This window comes from Vulpes vulpes, chromosome 1 (assembly GCF_048418805.1).
Source record: "Vulpes vulpes isolate BD-2025 chromosome 1, VulVul3, whole genome shotgun sequence".
In the NCBI taxonomy this organism is placed as follows: domain Eukaryota; kingdom Metazoa; phylum Chordata; class Mammalia; order Carnivora; family Canidae; genus Vulpes; species Vulpes vulpes.
In genome coordinates this window covers 185,122,950-185,142,350 of record NC_132780.1, presented here as the reverse complement: position 1 = coordinate 185,142,350, position 19,401 = coordinate 185,122,950, and the positions used below count along the sequence as shown (strand labels likewise).

Here is a 19,401-nt window from a genome sequence, read left to right as displayed (position 1 = left end):
GCTACTTGTGATGGTAGATGAGGACAAGTGCACACTCGCAGATCCCATTCCTGCAATGTGGGGTCCACAGGTCTGGATTTTTATTCCAATGTAACTTTCTGGCAACAGACCTTTGCCTGATATCTGAGAGTCTCTGATACTAAAACTAAGACTTTACATAAAGATGTTTATGGGTGAATTAAGGTTCACAAATACTACTTTCAATATGAGGGTAGACATGAAAACATTGCTTCAGAAAGCCTCTCAGTGGGCAGAAGAAAACTCATGCTTTTCAAAACTATCCTCTGTTGGGAGAGGGAAAATTTTTCCTTAATTGGGTAGCACTCTCCTTTACACCATAACAATGTTATCGCTTGGGAGACAATGGGGAAGGAATTCCTGAATGTTATGTTGAAGAGATCTGGCTGGTTATGTGTAGCACAATTACTATCTACACTGCTTGCCACTTTTTCCAGCATGGGCTCTTAAATTTTATTTATTTATTTTTACAAAGCAAAATCACCTTTTCTCTCTCTTCCTTTCCTGGGCTTTAAGTACTCACATGCTCATTAAAGTGAAATGAGGGGGAAGTCAGGTGTATCATTGCTTTAGCTATTACAAGCCACTTGGTGTCCAGATACTAAACATTTCACCCTATGTCACTTCCACTTTATAAGATACCTAAGTTGTTTTGATAAACTATTTCCACTCTTTGAGCTCCGCAACTTAAGGTCCAGCAGGGAACAAGCCCACAAAGGTGATAAAGAAAAGCAGATGGAACTGTCAAAGAAGGCCAAAGGCAAGAAGCAAAAGAAAAAATGTGTATTTTCTGGAAAAGTCAAGTCCATAAATTAAATTGTTTTCATCTTCTGCTCACCCAAAAGATGTGATTTGTGTGACCAGTGTTGTCTACAGCACACAATATGATATTGGCACTGATCTTTCTGAAAAGATCAAGAGTAATGACACCACTATTAGGATGAAAATTTTATCAAGGAATTGTGGGAGAAATAAGTGTCCTTGTTTTAACAGCTAGTCAGTTTTCCATTCTACTCACATTCTATATCTACAAACAGACAAAAACGATAACCTCTGTTTAGGGAATTTTTGTCCGTCGGAATCAGTGTAATTTAGAGTTAAGGATGAATCATTACAGCACAATATATAGTGTCTCACCTCATTTCTTAAAATGATATATACTGGTTTTCTAAAGATGTATGTTTTTAACCTATTTATAAAAATATTTTGGCGATGCACATTTCTAAATTAATACATATCAGGGAACTAATAATTATAAACGTTTTTATGAACTTTTGTTTATAAAATGTCCACTGTGTATGTGACAAACAAAAACCCTGGCTCATGGTAGCCAAGTGATGGATAGATGAATGAATGGAGCCAGCTGATACGCACGAAAACAATTTTTCCCTCAATTATTCAATATTATCTGTAAATATTATCTTGTAAATATTGTAAATATTATCTGTAAATATTGTAAATATTATCTTGATTTGCCACTATGATATGCAAAGTTTAAGTCATGCTAAAATGCAGTTTTGTTGTTGTTTGATTAGTCTGTCTATATTGCAAATTACCCCCAGTCTTGGTGGCTCAAAGCAACACTTTAGTATCATCTTTCACATTTCTGTGAATGAAATGCTGACACAGAAAAATCTGGGTGATTTTTCAATTGGGCTTTCTCATGGGGTTGTAATCAAATGGTGATTGGTGGTTGTGTTATTGGAAGGTTTGACTGGGCTAAACATCCAAGATGCTGGTCAGTTCCTGCTGGATGTCACACGTGAGCTCAGCTAGAGCTATTGACCAGAGCATCTACATGTGGCCCCTCCATGTAGCTCTCTCATGTAGCCTCTTCACAGGTTTGTGGAGGAAGCATCATAATGCAAGCATACCAAGCAATCCAGGGGGAAACTGCAGTTTCTTATGACCTAGTTTGAAAAATCCTAGGACTTCACTTTGTAGCACTCCTTAGGAAAAGGCAAGTCGCCAAATCCAGGCAAGATTCAAGAACAGGGGAACTAGATTCCATCTTTTGATGTGAAAGCAGGAATGGATGATATTTAGCTTTGATTATCGCAGCTTTTTAGTGGTTCTTCTCTCTTCAAAGATACAAACATGTCTCAAAGTGAGAAATTTCAGTGAAAGAAAGCATTTTTCCCTTTTGATACAAAGAGGCCCAACCAACACCGTTCCAACTGTTTCCAGGTTTATCTGCTCTTGAGGCAGTGGGAGAGCAGCAAAACCCAAGAATGGAACGCAGTCATTTCAACTGAGTGTAAATACTGCCAATAATTTTATGCCCTGCCATAGATTTATGGCAAGTATGGCAAATATTTAATAAACTATGAAATACCAAGAAAATAGTTACCTTTTCTTTACCTAGAGAAACAGACTGCTAAACAGAGTGGATGAGGAATCAGATTTCTTATTTCATTTACATCTCCAAGGAGCAAATATTAATAATCCTATTTTGCAAATGAGGCTCAAAAGGTTAAGTGATTTTTTTTGCTTTAAATTGCACAATTAATGAGTAGTAAAACTGAGATTCCAGCCCAGAAACTGTGCTTTTTTTTTTTTTTCACGATGCATGCTGCTTCAATGAAAAACAAATAAATGCTGTGAAAACTTGTGGGGAAATGGGAGGTGAAAGGAGAGAGGGAAGGCAAGAATAAGGTGCAGTAAGTAGGGCCCAGGGATCGCTGCGCTCAGAAACTTTTGTTTTGCAGTCAGTTGTTCCAGCAAATATTTTCGACAACCCTATATAGCCAGAGGGATGGTCTTATAGCAACCACAGCCTGGGAAAAAAGTAAAAAAGAAAACAAAAGTGTAGATGTGGGGAGTGGAGGAAGAGAGAATAATGTCGTGGAGGTCATGGAACCAGCCGCCGGGATGAGGCTCAGAGTGGCTGGAGATGGTGTGTGGGAAATACATTGACAAGTGAGGAACAATGAGATACATGGAGAGATGGGAGAGGCGACCCCTTCCCTCCCTCGGTGCTCCCACCCCTGCTGCTGAATAGCCTTTCGGGCCTGTATAGAGCTTGGGGAAGATTGAGAAAGAAAAGATGAGAACATCCATGCTGCCGGCTGCATGGCCCTCTGATTTTTTTTCTCTTTCCACTGTTTGAAAACAAAACAAAACAAAACAGCATGCCCATAGCAAAATGAATCAATTTAAAATTTCACTAACAACAAGGAAATATAATGCAACAAATGAAACATACTACTTCTTAGTTATATAGCTTTTTCTTTCTATTCCAGAATTATGTCTCTAGTTTGATCTTTTAAAAAAAGGGGGGGAGAATAGTATAGGCAGCAGCTACTTTATTTGATTCATTTTATTTTTCTAAATAGTATGTAATTGTTTTAGAATGGAGCTAATTATTTTTTAGGAAAACACTCTGATAGGCAAAATTACAAAAAAGAAGGGAATATGAAGTGAAAGCATTAAAAATCAGTTATTATACGGTTTTTCTTTATAACTAACTTATATATGTTGCTAGTCAGGAGATTAAACAAGGCAAAATATTCGGAAAGCTTAAAATCTCAGGAAAACCCGCCTCCTCAAAAATCAGGCCAAATAAACTTTTCGTTATATATTTTTGAATAAATTGAGTCATATGTTTTAGGGGTTAAGTGATCACTGGTTATTTTTGATAGCATTGAGGTACATTTCAATCCATGGGAGAAAATTGCATAGTTAGAAGGATACCAAATTTAATGCCATTTTTTTATCTGTTTCTAATTCTTATCTACGCATTCATCTATAGCCATCCCAGCCTTTTATGAATAATAATTTCTTACTATTTTATGATCCATGTTTTTTGCTGCAAAATGCACAAAAGTAATTAAGCCAAATTGAAACAATTATAGAAATACACTATTCAATAATCAAGTTGCCAAAAAAGTTTTACTGTACCCTAAGGAGGCAAAAAAAAAAAAAAAATGCCTATACAGCAGTAATATCATTCCACATGTTACATTTATTCCTGCAAGCCAGCCAAGCTCAAATTAATTGTACTGACTAAACTTTTCTTCTTGGAGAAAATTAAAGATATGCTGTTGTCAACACTTGAGCACAACCTTGCCGACACTTAAACGCAGAGAAGGGTGTGACATCCTGCCCCGGCTGCCTCGCGCTAATTAATCACTCTGGTATTTAGGACCATTCAAGCAGACAAATTAATGGGGAATAATTAGTGTATCTTTGTTCCAGCTCAGCTTTGCACACCAGACACTCTCTGGGAGAGAGGGGAGTTTGCAGAGCGTGAGCCATTAGCACGTGCATAGTTTCACTTCTGTTCAGCAAGTTCTTCTGAGATTAAGAGAAAGGCCAAATTAGCAGACGTGTGACTGGGGTTAGGACACCCTTCTGGAAAGAAAGCCCTCTGTTTGCGTATCAGCTTTCAGAAGCAAGTTGTTAATCCAGATACTGAATTTCCCGAAATACAATTAAACCTCAGGGAAAAAAAAATAATTTCAGAAACCAAAAACAAGTCTTTTCCAAAGTATAGTGAAACACAATTTATTTTTCTTTATGTTTCTTGCATGTATTTAGGTATCACAGAGATAAATTCAACCCTCCGAAATGTCATGTTTCCTTATTATTATTGGCTTTTGTGCATTTTTTATTTTAAATGGATTTTTATCAACAAATAGTATTTATAAATTTTGTAATTAAATACTGTGGACCATTTAACCTCTCTGCAGTTAGGGAGAACTCTCTTCAGATACTCCCTATGGCTATAAAAGTTAATTTGTTTCTTCTGATAGGAATCAAAGTAGAAAATTCGGACAAAGTCTCCATATACAGTCAGTGTGACTAGCACAGTGCTGATTACATTTTGTCCCATTTTATACTGCCGACTGGCTTCAGTGTGCACGTTGGTTGACTGAGTGAATGCACCATTTCTTACCAAAATATGCCTAAGAACTAAAAACGAGACTGAGAAACTTTCATGATTTTGTCTCACTACAAATACAACAGAGAGAAAACCAACTGATTCATCAGAGTTCAGATTCTCCTGGATTAAACTCACCAGCTTTACTCTAATACATAGCTTCCTTCCCTCGCCAGACAAAAACATCCGATTTTTCCACAAATAATACTTCGAACACCAGATTTTTTATTCTGGTGCTAAACTATTTCTGAGCTTTTTACGAGTAACAGTTTGCTATATAAAGAACTTATCTAAACACACTGCAAATAATTGTGTGAAAATATGTATATACATTCACATAATCACACTTATTTTAATACCACATGTGTGAGTGATCTTTAATTACTTGTTTCATTTTTCTGTGAGTTTTGTGAGGGAGGACTTTGATTATCTCAAGTATGTTGGCAGTGTTCGATGGCTATTTCCTACGCTTCGTCACCTAACTCTGCAGCCTTGTCCCTTAACAGCCAAGGCAGGAGTGATTGCTTGTGGCAGCACAGGGAACATTCCTGCAAATTCCACACCCACTGTGGGAAGGTTTAGAATCCCTGATCCCCTCATTCTCAGAAAGCAAAGGAACCACATGGAAGGGCAGACCCAGGAGGGTCAGGAGCTGAGGCACACAATGAGAAGACAGACCAGATCCTGGATCAGGCTATCAATCCTTTTGTGAGCAAATCCCACCACCTGAAATACAAAGATGAAATGAGTGTGGGGCATCTGGGAGTGGGTCTAGACCCATCAGTAGCACATCACATAATACAGTATATAAAAGAGGCATTTCCTCAGCTGGGATATGCCATCATTTGGGATATTGTTTTACCACACCCACCTTCTGGGTTTTACTAAAACATGGTGTTGTCAGGCATAATGCTTTTGAATTTGTGCTGGTGGAGAGAGGAGGGGGGGGGGGAAAGCCAATCACCAAAACACATTCTTGCAATTTCTTAGAGGCGAGAAATGAATGTCTCTTCAGTGTCCTCTGAGATACTAAATTACTGCCTACGATAAGCCCAGATGCCATTAGAAAGGCCTCCATCCTGGGAGTGGGTCCTCCTAGATCTTTGAAGGTGCCTAATCCTCATTAAAGGCAAACCCTGGCGTAGGAGGGGCTGCGCTGGCATCAAGGCACCTGGCCATGAGTAAAAGCGCTGGCCCCATGTGCGGCTGCCGCTGAGCAGCAGAATGTAATTTAGTCGCACCAGCAGGAGCAGGGGTCAATGATTTTATATTAATGGGGATCACGACAGTTCTAAGCTGTGGCGTGCTTTGAAATAAGTGTTGTACAAGGCGGCAAAGAGAGCTCAGCTGAGGAAATGAGCTGTGTCACTGGCTCCTCATGCCTTGCAGCAAACACTGCAATGTTTTCAGTTGCTCCAGACTCTGTACCAGCATAATATTTTATAAACAACAATTCCCTATTTCACTTTGAAAAACTCAAAGTCTTGAAGTAGTGCTGCTAACGATGAGAAAATTCCTTTCTGACCCAAGCAGGGTCCACCTGTGCGGCCAGTGAATGCACTACGGGTGGGATGTTTAGGGATGAAAACTAACTTAGGTTCATAAGTGTGTTATGGGTAGTGGTCGTGCTGCTAGTGAAAGATGATGTTTCCTCACCATACCTTGACATGTTATCAAAGCGTTCACACCTAAAACAAAAGAAAAGGAAAGGCAGTTAGAGGCGATGATTTTACATTGTGGTCAGTTTTGGATCTTTGTCTGCAGTTGAAAGTACGGTTATCAGTATTTATCCAAAGTTTCTCTAAAATATAAAATTATTCTCAAACACACTCTCAGGAACACCAGGTTTAGACTTCATATTGGATTTTCAGCAGATCACTATTAATTTTTTCCAATTAATAATTGGCTCCGGAGAGGGGTGGGCAAGAAATTATTTTCATCAGCAACCCTGAAGCAAAATAAAAGGTCTTCCAGACCTCGGGGATGGCCATATATAAGAAAGGATGCATTGCATTGTACGTGGAAAACAATAGAGGTGTAACAAGGGTCGAGGTTTAGATTTTCCCAATTTTCCCAATTTCTTTTGAAGCAAACAGATCAGAAGGACCAGGGCCAATGAGGAGAAACATATCAGCTGTTCCAAATAGGGAACTCTTCCATTAGGTGGATACCAGCTACCCAAGAGTTAGGAAAACATTTAGCTATGAAATGTTGGATGCATTGGTCAGAGAAATCAGGTCTATTTTCACAAATTGTCACTCAGTAAAACAGTTAATTTTCAATATTTCTCTCCAGCACAAGAAGAGTCCTGGCTGGATTTTGGGATAAATGAACTACTACTGGAGAACAAAATGGAACCACTGAACACTGAATTACACAGCATCTGAAAAATACTTCCTATAAAACAAAATCTAAGCTTGACTAGCTTCTTTGAGATGTGCTTTCCAAACACGATCTGTGAAACAATAGTGCCATGACAGAGGCTCTATGTAAAAGCTCACATATATTCAGACATATATATATAAAAAAATGTACAGACATGTTCAGTAAACACTGCATTCTGTAAAGTTTTTCTTTTTTTTCATATTCCTGAAGAACATTAGCATATTAAAGGCTCTGAGAAGTCCTGAAATAATGACTCTCTTTAGTTTCATTCAGACCTTTATCTATCCAACTAATTTTATTATTTTGCCCCACTCCTCCCCCAAACCTATTAACATGCCCTTCTCTGAAACACACTTCAGAACATGCTATATTTGAGTTCACTGAGCTGATGAATATGAATTTTTATTACATGGAACTAGTAGATGTAATCTCAGCCCCAAGTTTATTCCATTGCATATATGAACTGGTTAGTGTAAGACCTGGGTTCTTAATTATCAGTTAATTAAAATCTCAGATTTGCAGAAAATGTGCAAAAATCTACTTGATATTTATACATTAAAATTCCAAAAATTGGGGCAGCCTCAGTGGCACAGCGGTTTAGCGCTGTCTGCAGCTCAGGGCATGATCCTGGAGACCCTGGATCTAATCCCACATTGGGCTCCCTGCATGGAGCCTGCTTTTCCCTCTGCCTATGTCTCTGCCTCTCTCTCTCTCTCTCTCTCTCTCTCTGTGTGTGTGTGTGTGTGTGTCTCTCATGAATAAATAAATAAAATCTTAAAAAAAAGCATTTCCCTTAAAAAAATCACTATAAAATTCCAAAAATTGGAGGCATACTCTTATTCTCAGAAACAAAAGGACAGAAAATAGTAAGTATGTTTCTATCTACAAATGTGAGGAATGAGAGTAACCGAAGATTGGGTTTTGATGTGGGGACCTCATTAAATTTTAAAATTTTTTAAAATTTTTAAGTAGGCTCCTTGCTCACCAGGGAGCCCAACATGTGGCTTGAGCCCATGACCCTGAGATTAAGACCTGAGCTGATATCCAGACTCAGATGCCTAACCGACTGAGCCACCCAAGCACCTCCATCAAGCTTTTAAATAATTTGGAATATATTTTGGATGTTGCAAGACTGGAGATGCATATAATTTTGTTGAGATAATCCAACCCAGAACTAGGCTAGGTGCAGGGGGCACTCAAGCACAAAATATAAAAGACAATAAAAAACTCAGTAATCAAGATACATACATTTTAATCAATATTTTTTAAAATTATGCAAATAAATAAAAACATAAAATATCAGCATTTTAAATAATGACAAGATTAATGTTACAGATTTTTCCTTTTGCTTTGATATGGCTCAGTAGAGTACTGGGGTAAGAAAGTACCAGGAGAAAGAAGCACTTAATTGGAAGTCCAAATTAATCCTTTCTGCTAATAAATAGTCATACAACTTTAGAAAAATCTATCCATATACTATGTCTCTGTTTTATTCATCTATTGAGAGAACAGCATTTCTTAAACTGTTTTGAGAAGTATTTGTTCGAAGAGATGTCAATAGGAGTTCAGCAAAAAACAAAGACAGGTAGTAATTTTGATATCAACTATGTTTGAGAAAAGCTGCATTGAATTTGGTCAGATTTCTTTGCTACAGGACTTCCCAGAATTTTTAACATGCTAATATATTTCATGACTGTCTTGTAAGAAAATAGAGTACACAACAAATGGAACATTTATTATCATCTTGCACAGATTATGCAAAATCCTAAACCAAGTGATCTGAGTTCCCTCCTCCCTTCAGAATTTTAAAATTCTAAAGAGATTTTTTAGAGGTTATATGCATAGAGGAAATAGGAGTTTAATTCAAATTAAAACTTTATGCTTAAAACTTATGCTTACTGAAATCTGTATTTCTGCAAACATTTACAACTTAGCAAAGTGATTTCATATTAAAATTCCCTAAAACAGTTCCCTACCTGTTATTTTCAACAGCCAAAACTAAGTGTTAGATTAGGGCCAAAGTCCTGGTATTGAAACCTTGCAAAAGATGTATGAGGAATGGAAAGTGAACATTGCAGAAAAATGACCAAGGTAAGTAGATGAAAGTAGATGGGAAAGGTTATTTTATGGGAACACGTATTTTTAAAAATTCTTCAGTATATGAACTTTGAGAATCAGTGTTAAGAAGAGATTATCAATCATAAAAACACACACATAGTAAGACATGTGCATAGACATAGAGACAAACATATAGATTATATGTATATTGAGCCTTGAAAGGATTATTTTTAAGACATATAAAATAACCTTAAATTATTTAAGGGTGATAAAATGATATCATTCTCAAGAAATAATACCAATGGCTTCCAAAATGCTTTAGAAAAAATGATGAAAAACAGCTAAGAAAGATTAATCATACATTTAGCAAGGTTTTTTTTTTTTTTTGAGGAGCTCAATATCAAATAGTACAACTTAATGTACAAATTGTCTCTTCAAACCCTGTGTCCAAAACGAATGACTTAATTGGAACTCTCATGAATCTCAAATAGATGTTATTTTTTATCTTTAAACATTGTGAGAAATATAGTTGTTTTCTTCTATAACCCCATGCCAATTTTGTCAATCTATAATGTCCACACCAAATGTTTTCAACTCACTCTCTTAAATCCCATTTTCAACAACCCTTGACCCCCAAGGATCTATAAACTATTGACCCTACCAGATTTTTATGGTCCTCATCACCCTTACGTCCCTACTTTCCCGTTTACACAGCTAACTTCCTTAGTTAGATTTACTCCCTCACATACACTTCCAGCTCCCCTGTTCCTTTTTCAATGCATTGTACCAAATCCAAATGGCAAAAAAACTGTTTAAATCCAACTCTGTCTTTTCTGGCATGTACATTTGTACGAGTATGGCTGGAGAACACACACACACACACACACACACACACACACACAGAATGCTTTCTGAACTATCTCTAATCACAAACTTCAATTGTGTTTTGAGTACTCAATGGTACTATAGTTCCATTCACTCTCTCCATCACCTCGAATGATGACTTACTCATACCGCCTCCTCCTCCAATTCTCCAGTATTTACTTCCTCATGTTCATTCTCAGCAACCACTCTACTTCCTATTTCACTGAGAAAACAGAAACCTATGCAAGAGAATTTCCACAGGCTTATTGAGATTTCTTCTTAATTCTGGCAATCTGCTTTTTGTGACTACATATTTTGCCTTTTCTCCTATTACTGTGGATAGTCTTGATCTGTTATCTCTGTCTATATCATCTATCCTTTCTTTTCTACTGTCCCCAGCCCAGCTCATTACGTTCTAACCACCTTGGCCTCATTGTGGCTCCTGCAACAAACATAGCATGTTCCCAATTCACTGCTTTTGAATTTGCTCTTCCCTCTGCCTCTGATAGTCTTAACTTGAAGACTTGTTTTCTTCCTTCTTTCAGGTCATTAATCACCTTTCTCCTTTAGTGAACAATTCCCTGGATACCCCAAAATTATGCATACACACACACACACACACAACATACTCCCTACGTCACTACTATAGTTTTTCTCCACTGCTTTTATCACTAACATACTACATATTTACATATTATTTTCTTTAATATACAATTCACTTATTATTTGTTTATTATATATTTTACTTATTTATAATGTGAGCTCCATGTGGGTAGGTTTTTTCTTTGGTTTTATTCACTGCTGTTTCTCTAGCATCTATAAAACAGGGCTGGAACGAAATAGGTGCCCAAAACATATTTGTTGACTAAATTAAATGAGTTATGACTTCATTTGAATTTAAAGCACTCATCTAATTATACTAATTAAATAATCCATTCAATATATAATAGACTAGAGAGCAGGTTTAGAAACAATATAAGAGATCCTCAATTCTTTTACTCCATCTTTGTATTGCCTCCCAAGTTTTGAGAAAGTGTGATCTTTTGCTATACAAAGTTTCCATTTTTACATTATCAATCATGCCTATTTATTCTTTTCTGGCATCTGGATTTCCATTCTTGTTTAAAAAAGGCTTCTCACAGAAACCCAGGCTGAATATGTAATGTCTAAAATATCTGTGTAGAATCTTTCTAAAACCATTTAGAATTTATTTTGTATATGTTGTATTCTAGTAGTCTAATTTATTAAATAGTTCTATTTTGACTCCTATTTATTTAATCTTCCATATACAGTTTAAATCATTTTATTCCCATCAGAGTTCTGTGTTGATTCTAATAAAAATTCATTAATTTAATAATCAATATTTGAAGAATTAACATTTTTACTGTATTAACTCAAGACAAATGAGATAGTTCATAGTTCTCTAATTCATGCTTCTCTTATCAGGTTTTGGGTAGGTTTCTGTTGCTTTTTAAATTTTGTAAAAGGGGATCCCTGGGTGGTTCAGCGGTTTAGTGCCTGCTTTGGCCCAGGTGTGGTCCTAGAATCCCGGGATTGAGTCCCACGTCAGGCTCCCTGCATGGAGCCTGCTTCTCCCTCTGCCTGTGCCTGTGCCTCTCTCTCTCTCTCTCTCTCTCTCTCATGTCTCATGAGTAAATAAAATAAAATAAAATAAAATAAAATAAAATAAAATAAAATAAAATAATAAAATAAATTTTGTAACAATTTTAATCATAATGGAATTGCATTCCTTGGGTTTGAATAAAATTCAGACATAAAAAAATCTTTTCTGCTGACTCTTCACCCCATTTTATAAATTGTTAAATATTTCACACATAAAAGAATATAAATAGCAATGGACCAATCACCAGGCCAAAAAAAAAATGAAGTTTTCCAAAACATTTGAAAACCCCTGTGTTCATATACATGCTTAACCTCTTCCAACTGAGAGGTTGGAAATACAAGTTTTGGATTTATTATTTTATGGTTCTTCTTCATAGCTTTATGATGTTCGTATTTATGTTTAGGATATATTGCTTAATTTGGCATGGAGTCAATTATTCCTCAACAGGAATAATGCCACATGAATTTTTCTTCAGCAAAGAATTTTCAGTCATTTCTTTCTGAAAATCATTCATCTATAATTCTTTAATTTTTTACTGACTTACAGTATTTCACTGTAGTATTATATTACAATTTCTTTAGTCATTATTTAATCATTTACTGATGGATATTTAGCATATTTCTAAATTTTTCATGAATGATAATATTGATTTTGCTTTTACAGATAATCTGATGAATATTATTTTACTATTTTTGTCCTGGTTGACAAATCTATATATCCATGTAACCACAACCTCAACAAACTTGTAGAACATTACCATTTCCTTAGAATGTTCTCTTATTATTCTTTTCAGTGGTATTCATCGTTCTGATTTTTATCACCATCAACTAATCTTGTATGTTCTTGATCTTCATATAAATGAAATCATACAAAAAGTACTCTATTTTATGTCTGGTATTTTATGTAGCTCCTTCTCAGCAAATAATAATAATTTAAAAAGTTGAGATTCATCTATATTTTTGGAAGTTTCAGTAATTTGTTGCTTTTATACTGCTGAGTAGTATTCCACTCTGTGATTATATCTGTTTGTTTACAAATTCACACATATTGGGCCATTTTGTCGATTTTAGGTTTTAGACATCATGAATAAAGTTGCTATGTATATCCTTGTATAATCTTTTTATAAACATATGTTTCTAATTCACTTGGGTAAATATATAGGATTCGAATTGTCAAATAGCTTTCCTAGGGAGTTCTACCATTTTACAGTCTCAGGAGCAATTTAGGAAAATACCTATACCTATTGCTCTGAAACTTTGCTAATAATTGAATTGTTAGTCTTAATTTTTTGCTTTTCTAATGAGGATGAAGAAATGTCCCATTGAGCTATAATTTGCATTTTCCTCATGGTAAAAAATGTTAATCAAATTTATGTATTCTCAGTAGCTTATATATCCTATTTTGTGAATGATTTGCTCACATTAAAAATCATCTTAAAGGGTAAAATCCTTTCATTTTAAGGGATTATCTTCTTATTATTGATTTTAAGTGCATTTTACATATTTGAGATTCATGTCTTTAACAGATATATGTATTGCATATTTTTATCTCAAGTCTATGTTTTGGCTTCTATTTTATTTACAGTGTCTTTTAAAGAAGATATTTTTTGTTTGTTTGTTTCAAAGTGCAAATATTTTTCATAGTGTATAGTCTATGATGTTATTAGAAATGAAAGTACTTGTTATAGTTTCCAAAGGTAAATCTTTAATTACCTTTCTAAACTCTTCTCCAGTGGTCTTGAGTACTTTCTTGGAAATTTCTATTTTCAGGGATATTAGTCATCCTTTCTATCATGTATTTTCATGGAGCTATACCTGGCATTATCTCATGATTTTATATCTATGCTATATATGTAGTTATTTCTTCTTTTTCATTTTTTCTTTTTTCCTTTTACTCACTTTTATTCTTACTAAATCTCATGAGGTATCTCCCATTAGGTCTCCCTTGACTTACAGTGGGGTTATATCTTGATAAGCCCATTATAAATTGAAAATGTATTTAATTCATCTAATGCACAGAACATTAGCTGAGCCTAGCCTACCTTAAATATGCTCAGAACACTTACATCAGCCTGCAGTTGAGCAAAATCCTCTGACACAAAGCCTATTCTATAATAAAGTGTTGGATATCTCATGTAATATATTGAATACTATACTAAATGTGAAAAACAGAATGACTGTATGGCTACAGTTATGTTAAATGTATCATTTGTTTATCCTTATGATCATGTGGCTGACTGGGAGTTGTGGCTCACTGCTGCTGCCCAGCATCACATATCGCTAGTCCTGGAAATGATCCAAATTCAAATTTTGAAGTGTAGTTTCCACTAAATGCCTATTGCTTTCTCGCCATGATAAAGTTGAAAAATACAAGTCAAACTATTCTAAGTCAGGAACCATCTGTATATTGTAGATGTTAAACAGTCTCGATTTTAAATTTTACTGTTTTCTGTATTCTACTTCATTAATTTTGATTTTTATTATTCTTTTAGTTTTTAAAGGTTTATTTATTTGAGAGAGAGAGAGAGCAAGGCAGTGGGGGGAAAGGCATAGGGAGAGAGAATCCTGAAGCAGACTCCCCACTGAGCACAGAGCCTGACACAAGGCTCAATCCCAGGACCCTAAGATCATGACCTGAGCTGAACTCAAGAGTTGGCCATTTAACTGACTGAGCCACCCAGGCACCCCAATTCATTTCAATTTTTATTTTTAGTATGATCTCTTTCTACTTTATTTCATACTGTTTTATGTTTTCTAAATTCATAAAATAATTTATATATTTTTTTCTTTCTTATTTATTAAGAGATTAATAGTGAATTTTTCTCTGAGTAGGACTTTGGCTATACCCTTACAATTTTGTTGTGCTTTTTTTTCTTTTTGGTTTTCCAGAGATATCATAATTTCCATTTTTTTCTGGCTTGATCCAATAATTATATATTTTCCACAAAATGGATAACCTTTTAAAAATTTTTATTAGGCTTTATTTATTTACTTGGTAATAATCAATGAGTGAAGCCTGTAAAAAATTTTTGTTTTAAAATTTTTAAGTTTTTCTTATGGCCAAGTATGGGCAGATTTTTGCAAATTCTTCAGAACATCCAAAATAAATATCTTCCCTTTTTAAGAGATATAAAGTCCTATTTGTAGCTAATATGCAATGTCATTTATTTTAAAATTCAACTTATTTTTTATGAGAATTTTTTTCCTCTTTCCAAACGTAATAGAGGATAATTGAAATATCCTTTTACAAACAGATTCAGCTACTTTGTGCCTTGTCAAATACAAGAGCATGACTTATCTTCTTTATAAATGGTGTATGCTATCATTACTTAGTGTCTTTCTCATTTTCAGCTTTTTAACACTGGTTGTGATATGTCTGATATGATCACTGACATTTTACCATCTTTACTTTCCTTAGTGTTTCTTTCCCATCCTTTCTTTAAATTGTGTTTAATGCATTACCTTATTATGTGTCTTATATTTGTTTGTGCATTGAGCTCAACCTAACAGTCTCTGTCCTCTAGTGAGAAAATTCAGTTCATTTATATTTAGTGTTTTATAAATTTGACTTTGTTGCTTTGACCTTAATTATATATTTCTTATGTATTAAATTTTCTTTTTTTTCTCATTTGATCATAATGTTTTCATTCAATTTATTCCTTGTAAATTTGAAAGTAATGTTACAATTTATCATCTTATTGATATTACTCTCCTTTCCTATTTATATAATCAGGCACATATTTCTGTATCATGATTAGAAAGGAAGATATATTTTTCCCAGTCAGATGCACTCTTATGTACATAAAAATGCTTTACTTTCTTTTATCCAAAACTTATCCTTCCCTGCAATAAGATTAGCTCAGAGGAATAAAATCTGTTTCTCCCACTTCTCCCTCCTTTTCCCTTCTGCATAAAGAGGACACGCTTGGGAAAATTTTACTTCCTTACTTCCTTCCTCAGCTTATTCTTGCCTCCAACCCTATTTTCTGTGTTTTGTTGAGATAGTTACACATTTTAAATTTGATATTGTTATTAAAATTTCCTTCACAGAATATATGTCTTTTTTCAAGGGTTTTAATTTAGTATTTATATGATACAGTCCCAGAGAGTCAATTTGTCATTTGGATAAGACAGTAGATAGAGTTTTATTGGTCCCAGTGTTTCCCCTCTTTGTCACCTCCTTCTTGAGATTTCTCTGTTGTTCATCTTATTTAAAGCTTTGTTTTTTTTAAATTAATTAATTAATTAAGAAAAATAAAGAGAGAGAGTGTGGATCAGCAGGGGCAGGGACAGAGGGAAAAGGAGAAGGACAAACAGACAGGCAGAGCCCAATGTGGGGCTTGATCTCACAAGAGTGAGATCATAACCCGAGCTGAAATCAAGAATCAGATGCTCAATCAACTGAGCCACTCAGGTGCTCCATCTTATTTATAGAGTTTGTAAGTGATTTCCATAGAAGCAGTAGATGGGTATATTAGTGTTATTTTTGCATATCTTGCATATCTTCAAGTATCTTTCTCCCACCCTCACATGTGGATAGGATAATAGAATTTTGGGATGGCCTAGAATTTCAGCAGGAATACATATTTTTCTAAAGTCAGAATTCAAAAACTGGGCACATTTGAATTAAAACTTTAAGCTTTTAACATGGTACTATTTTCCTCTTCAATCTCTCTTTTAATACCTTTAGTAATCAGTTATAAAATTTATGTAAAATATTGCAATGTCAACAAAATAATAAAACACTAATAAACAATTTAAACCAAAATATGAGATCACTTAATAAATAATTGTTTTATTACTAAATTTTCAGCTCTATGTTACATATATATATAGTAATATAAAATATGTTTTTGTTTATACTATATAGTAGCATAAATGTAATATCACATTAGTATATCATACAAAATATAGTTTATTACTATATTATAGTTTTAACATTTTATATTACTGTAATTTTTACAATATTATTTGAATAGAGATATATTGCTTTTATATATAAAAGTTTAAGTAGTAGCAATTCTTTCTTAACATTAATTTAGATAGTTAATGAAATCTGATATCTGAAAGAGAAATTTCTTAAAATTGACATCCTATTTATCTTAATAGACTTATTTTCCTATTTTTTATAGCAAAATGGCAAAATGATCCAAAATTTCACTTGCAAAGTTCACAAGTGGAATAGATATATTAATCAGCTCTCATACTTCATATCATAATCCAAAATTATTCCACAAGGATTAAGGTGTTAGATGATAAAATAATAACTAGAAAAAAAAATAACTAGAGCAAAATTCTATCAGTTTATCTTTTGGTTCTCTAGATGAGGTCAGATGCCAAACATAAATGCAATAAAAAAAATCATGACAGAAATTCCAAAGGTTTGAGTTTGGTCAAAATTAAGTATGTCAAATATATACAAAAAAATGAAAAGGCAAAGAAATGATACTTGGAAAAACTTATAAGAAGAGATTTATAATATCAATATATAAATTCTAACTGATCAATAAGAAAAAAACTAATAGCTCAATGGAGCTATTATCGTATGAGAAAGAATACAAATGCTTAATACTCATCTAAAAATATTTAATCACATTTGCAATTAAATAAATGCAAATTAAAACAAAATGCTCTTACTCATCCATTATGTCAGTAAAAATTTTTCTGGTAATTACTTTTATTTATTTATTTTTTTCTTTTAGTATTATACCTAGTGGAGCAAGAGGGAATCTCAAAGTACTGGTGGACATTGAAATAATTGAAATTGAAATAATTGAAATAATTCTGCTGGATATAAGTTTTATACTCATAGTTACATTTTGGGGATTCATTTTGAGGATGTATGTGATGAAAAAAAACCCAAAACTTTATGAATGAGAATATTGATTGTAACATCATCTAAAGCAACAAAACACTGTAAACAACTAAATGCCCAAGAGTAAAGGAAGAATTAAATATATTTTGGCACATAAATTTGTTGAAATATATAGAAACACTTAAGATATTTTAGATTTTAATATAACGGGGAAAAAGAAAATAAAGCTAACTTTAAGAAATCAGAATATATGAACAATATTTAGAAGATTTGCAATACAATAAAAATAGTATATACACAGAAAAAAAAGATGATATGCTAAATGTTAGCAATCTTTAACTTAAAGATGTCCTTAAAGAGTTTTTAGGGGTTTTTGGGTGGCTCAGTTGATTAAGCATCTGCCTTCAACTCAGGTCATGATCCTGAGGTCCTGGGATAGAGCCCTGCTCAGCAGAGAGCCTGCTTTTCTTCTCCCTCTGACACTACCCCTGCTTGTGCACTCTGTCTCCCCTCTCTCTCAAATAATTAAATAAAATCTTTTTAAAAAGAGGTTTTCATTTTTCTTTTTAGATATTTTCCTATATTAGAATTTTTCTACAATAAACAGCCATTCTTTGATATCAGAAAAATATTTAACATCATAAAAGTTGTCAGTGCAAAGTGATTAGTTGCAAATCTGGAAATACATCTGTATCTAGAAAATAGTAGCTGTTCAGTAAATATTCATTGAGTGGCTTAGCGGCCAATATTAATTTTTTTACATTTTATTGTCTTTTCTCTTTGTCAACCTTTTGTTTCCTTATACTTTGTTTCTATATCCTGATTTCTTGGCTTAATATTTCCACAATCGCTCTAAATGCTTCTGTACTGTTCAGTATTTGTCATTATTTTTGTAAATGATTTAACCAATGACAATAATAAACTGATGAATTTTATATTTTGTGGCCATATTATCGAAGATGAAACTTGCAGTCCCCTTTTGTGTACATATTACCCAAGTTTTAGAAAAAAAAATGTTAAGAGAAAATGCCAAAGGGAAAACTGAGGCCAAGGGCCAAGTATGGTAAGGGAATGCTTAGGAACTTCTGACTCTCAAAGATGGGATGAACCACTGAAGTACATCCTGGGCATCTAAATTACTAATCTTCATAAGATAAAGTAATGAAAGAATTGGCAATGTAAAGTGATACTATAGGGTGAACATTTGTGAATGTTGAAACCAGTCCCCATTATGGTGGGATTTGAAAGGAGGCCTTTTGGAGGTGATTAGATCATAAGGGAGAAGCTCTCATGAATGGGATTTGTGGTTTCATAAAAGATACCTCAGAGAGCTCTCTTGCTCCTTCTTCCATGTAAGGGTAGAGCAAAAAGATAACTTTCTATAAAAAGGAAACTGAGCCCTCACCAGACATTGAATCTATCAGCTCCTTAATCTTGGAATTCTCAGTCTCTAGAACTGTAGGAAATACATTTCTGTTGTTTATATTTTACCCAGTCAATGGTGTTCTGTTATAGTTCCCCAAACAGACAAGTAAGACAAGTAAGGTTTAATATTTTAATATGATCAACTGGAAGGATTTTTTAAAAAATATTTTATTTATTTATTCATGAGAGACATAGAGAGAGAGAGAGAGAGAGAGAGAGAGGCAGAGACACAGACAGAGGGAGAAGCAGGTTCCATGCAGGAAGCCCGAAATGGGACTCGATCCTGGGTGTCCAGGATCATGCCCTGGACTGAAGGCCACGCTAAACCGCT

At 34.2% G+C, this 19,401-nt stretch overlaps 1 long non-coding RNA gene across 7 annotated transcripts in view; it reads right to left on the bottom strand.

Moving 5' to 3' along the window:
* Positions 1 to 19,401, bottom strand: part of LOC112923172 (uncharacterized) — an 895,045-nt gene that overhangs the window by 131,124 nt on the left and 744,520 nt on the right. For all 7 annotated transcript variants that reach the window (XR_011997185.1, XR_011997181.1, XR_011997186.1 and 4 more), the window contains one exon: positions 6,562 to 6,588. This is a non-coding gene — a long non-coding RNA (uncharacterized lncRNA). The remainder of the gene's footprint in view (positions 1 to 6,561; positions 6,589 to 19,401) is intronic.